At 42.6% G+C, this 3,967-nt stretch overlaps 6 non-coding genes and 1 pseudogene across 6 annotated transcripts; all 7 read right to left on the minus strand.

Annotated features, from left to right (window-relative positions):
- Positions 1-199: 199 nt before the first annotated feature.
- On the minus strand, positions 200-318 carry LOC129115658 (5S ribosomal RNA). Its single transcript, XR_008533210.1, has one exon. It is a non-coding gene; the product is annotated as a 5S ribosomal RNA (ribosomal RNA).
- Positions 319-697: 379 nt separating this feature from the next.
- LOC129115661 (5S ribosomal RNA) lies at positions 698-816 on the minus strand. Its single transcript, XR_008533212.1, has one exon. It is a non-coding gene; the product is annotated as a 5S ribosomal RNA (ribosomal RNA).
- A 378-nt stretch (positions 817-1,194) lies between these two features.
- LOC129115662 (5S ribosomal RNA) lies at positions 1,195-1,313 on the minus strand. The gene has a single exon (XR_008533213.1). It is a non-coding gene; the product is annotated as a 5S ribosomal RNA (ribosomal RNA).
- A 379-nt stretch (positions 1,314-1,692) lies between these two features.
- LOC129115664 (5S ribosomal RNA) lies at positions 1,693-1,811 on the minus strand. The gene has a single exon (XR_008533214.1). It is a non-coding gene; the product is annotated as a 5S ribosomal RNA (ribosomal RNA).
- Positions 1,812-2,189: 378 nt separating this feature from the next.
- LOC129115665 (5S ribosomal RNA) lies at positions 2,190-2,308 on the minus strand. Its single transcript, XR_008533215.1, has one exon. It is a non-coding gene; the product is annotated as a 5S ribosomal RNA (ribosomal RNA).
- Positions 2,309-3,108: 800 nt separating this feature from the next.
- On the minus strand, positions 3,109-3,227 carry LOC129115659 (5S ribosomal RNA). Its single transcript, XR_008533211.1, has one exon. It is a non-coding gene; the product is annotated as a 5S ribosomal RNA (ribosomal RNA).
- A 376-nt stretch (positions 3,228-3,603) lies between these two features.
- LOC129115660 (5S ribosomal RNA) lies at positions 3,604-3,722 on the minus strand (annotated as a pseudogene).
- Between the last annotated feature and the right edge of the window lie 245 nt (positions 3,723-3,967).

Raw genomic sequence — 3,967 nt, forward strand, 5'->3', positions numbered from 1 at the left:
TTACTGCTGAAATGTAGAATACGTTAGCATAAAATTGAAAAGAAAATGATCGATGAGCTTAGGAATGATGAAAGCCATCATTTAACTGGATTTGTGTCATTTCTATACCGGCAAGTCATGATCTAGCTATTCCTTCCCACCCTGTCGGTGTCCACTGAAAGCAGCAGCGCCCTCTGCTTTTTGTAAAGAGGAGTGAAAAAGCTTACAGCACCTGGTATTCCCAGGCGGTCTCCCATCCAAGTACTGACCAGGCCCGACCCTGCTTAGCTTCCGAGATCAGACGAGATCGGGCGTGTTCAGGGTGGTATGGCCGTAAGCAAATATTGTGCCTACCAAAGGGCCTTTTAAAGATACTATATCACCACGCTTTGCTCTTTCGTCTATACAGGGAGCGCCTGCAGATTGCCAGACACACTCACAGCTTTTAAATGTCAAATCAGAATGTACAAAGTGGCTATAAGGATCACAAATGTAGTGCAGTAAAAAGATTAATATTTACTGTTGAAATGTAGAATACGTTAGCATAAAATTGAAAAGAAAATGATCGATGAGCTTAGGAATGATGAAAGCCATCATTTAACTGGATTTGTGTCATTTCTATACCGGCAAGTCATGATCTAGCTATATCCTTCCCACCCTGTCGGTGTCCACTGAAAAAGCAGCAGCGCCCTCTGCTTTTTGTAAAGAGGAGTGAAAAAGCTTACAGCACCTGGTATTCCCAGGCGGTCTCCCATCCAAGTACTGACCAGGCCCGACCCTGCTTAGCTTCCGAGATCAGACGAGATCGGGCGTGTTCAGGGTGGTATGGCCGTAAGCAAATATTGTGCCTACCAAAGGGCCTTTTAAAGATACTATATCACCACGCTTTGCTCTTTCGCCTATACAGGGAGCGCCTGCAGATTTCCAGACACACTCACAGCTTTTAAATGTCAAATCAGAATGTACAAAGTGGCTATAAGGATCACAAATGTAGTGCAGTAAAAATATTAATATTTACTGTTGAAATGTAGAATACGTTAGCATAAAATTGAAAAGAAAATGATCGATGAGCTTAGGAATGATGAAAGCCATCATTTAACTGGATTTGTGTCATTTCTATACCGGCAAGTCATGATCTAGCTATATCCTTCCCACCCTGTCGGTGTCCACTGAAAAAGCAGCAGCGCCTCTGCTTTTTGTAAAGAGGAGGAAAAAAGCTTACAGCACCTGGTATTCCCAGGCGGTCTCCCATCCAAGTACTGACCAGGCCCGACCCTGCTTAGCTTCCGAGATCAGACGAGATCGGGCGTGTTCAGGGTGGTATGGCCGTAAGCAAATATTGTGCCTACCAAAGGGCCTTTTAAAGATACTATATCACCACGCTTTGCTCTTTCGTCTATACAGGGAGCGCCTGCAGATTTCCAGACACACTCACAGCTTTTAAATGTCAAATCAGAATGTACAAAGTGGCTATAAGGATCACAAATGTAGTGCAGTAAAAAGATTAATATTTACTGTTGAAATGTAGAATACGTTAGCATAAAATTGAAAAGAAAATGATCGATGAGCTTAGGAATGATGAAAGCCATCATTTAACTGGATTTGTGTCATTTCTATACCGGCAAGTCATGATCTAGCTATTTCCTTCCCACCCTGTCGGTGTCCACTGAAAAAGCAGCAGCGCCTCTGCTTTTTGTAAAGAGGAGTGAAAAAAGCTTACAGCACCTGGTATTCCCAGGCGGTCTCCCATCCAAGTACTGACCAGGCCCGACCCTGCTTAGCTTCCGAGATCAGACGAGATCGGGCGTGTTCAGGGTGGTATGGCCGTAAGCAAATATTGTGCCTACCAAAGGGCCTTTAAAGATACTATATCACCACGCTTTGCTCTTTCGTCTATACAGGGAGCGCCTGCAGATTTCCAGACACACTCACAGCTTTTAAATGTCAAATCAGAATGTACAAAGTGGCTATAAGGATCACAAATGTAGTGCAGTAAAAATATTAATATTTACTGTTGAAATGTAGAATACGTTAGCATAAAATTGAAAAGAAAATGATCGATGAGCTTAGGAATGATGAAAGCCATCATTTAACTGGATTTGTGTCATTTCTATACCGGCAAGTCATGATCTAGCTATTTCCTTCCCACCCTGTCGGTGTCCACTGAAAAAGCAGCAGCGCCCTCTGCTTTTTGTAAAGAGGAGTGAAAAAGCTTACAGCACCTGGTATTCCCAGGCGGTCTCCCATCCAAGTACTGACCAGGCCCGACCCTGCTTAGCTTCCGAGATCAGACGAGATCGGGCGTGTTCAGGGTGGTATGGCCGTAAGCAAATATTGTGCCTACCAAAGGGCCTTTTAAAGATACTATATCACCACGCTTTGCTCTTTCGTCTATACAGGGAGCGCCTGCAGATTTCCAGACACACTCACAGCTTTTAAATGTCAAATCAGAATGTACAAAGTGGCTATAGGATCACAAATGTAGTGCAGTAAAAATATTAATATTTACTGTTGAAATGTAGAATACGTTAGCATAAAATTGAAAAGAAAATGATCGATGAGCTTAGGAATGATGAAAGCCATCATTTAACTGGATTTGTGTCATTTCTATACCGGCAAGTCATGATCTAGCTATTTCCTTCCCACCCTGTCGGTGTCCACTGAAAAAGCAGCAGCGCCTCTGCTTTTTGTAAAGAGGAGTGAAAAAAGCTTACAGCACCTGGTATTCCCAGGCGGTCTCCCCATCCAAGTACTGTGCCTACCAAAGGTCCTTTTAAAGATACTATATCACCACGCTTTGCTCTGTCGTCTATACAGGGAGCGCCTGCAGATTTCCAGACACACTCACAGCTTTTAAATGTCAAATCAGAATGTACAAAGTGGCTATAAGGATCACAAATGTAGTGCAGTAAAAATATTAATATTTACTGTTGAAATGTAGAATACGTTAGCATAAAATTGAAAAGAAAATGATCGATGAGCTTAGAATGATGAAAGCCATCATTTAACTGGATTTGTGTCATTTCTATACCGGCAAGTCATGATCTAGCTATATCCTTCCCACCCTGTCGGTGTCCACTGAAAAAGCAGCAGCGCCCCTCTGCTTTTTGTAAAGAGGAGTGAAAAAAAAGCTTACAGCACCTGGTATTCCCAGGCGGTCTCCCATCCAAGTACTGACCAGGCCCGACCCTGCTTAGCTTCCGAGATCAGACGAGATCGGGCGTGTTCAGGGTGGTATGGCCGTAAGCAAATATTGTGCCTACCAAAGGGCCTTTTAAAGATACTATATCACCACGCTTTGCTCTTTCGTCTATACAGGGAGCGCCTGCAGATTTCCAGACACACTCACAGCTTTTAAATGTCAAATCAGAATGTACAAAGTGGCTATAAGGATCACAAATGTAGTGCAGTAAAAATATTAATATTTACTGTTGAAATGTAGAATACGTTAGCATAAAATTGAAAAAAAATGATCGATGAGCTTAGGAATGATGAAAGCCATCATTTAACTGGATTTGTGTAATTTCTATACCGGCAAGTCATGATCTAGCTATTTCCTTCCCACCCTGTCGGTGTCCACTGAAAAAGCAGCAGCGCCCTGCTTTTTGTAAAGAGGAGTGAAAAAGCTTACAGCACCTGGTATTCCCAGGCGGTCTCCCATCCAAGTACTGACCAGGCCCGACCCTGCTTAGCTTCCGAGATCAGACGAGATCGGGCCTTTTAAAGATACTATATCACCACGCTTTGCTCTTTCGTCTATACAGGGAGCGCCTGCAGATTGCCAGACACACTCACAGCTTTTAAATGTCAAATCAGAATGTACAAAGTGGCTATAAGGATCACAAATGTAGTGCAGTAAAAAGATTAATATTTACTGTTGAAATGTAGAATACGTTAGCATAAAATTGAAAAGAAAATGATCGATGAGCTTAGGAATGATGAAAGCCATCATTTAACTGGATTTGTGTCATTTCTATACCGGCAAGTC

Source organism: Anoplopoma fimbria, unplaced genomic scaffold (genome assembly GCF_027596085.1).
Source record: "Anoplopoma fimbria isolate UVic2021 breed Golden Eagle Sablefish unplaced genomic scaffold, Afim_UVic_2022 Un_contig_11965_pilon_pilon, whole genome shotgun sequence".
Classification (NCBI taxonomy): Eukaryota; Metazoa; Chordata; class Actinopteri; order Perciformes; family Anoplopomatidae; genus Anoplopoma; species Anoplopoma fimbria.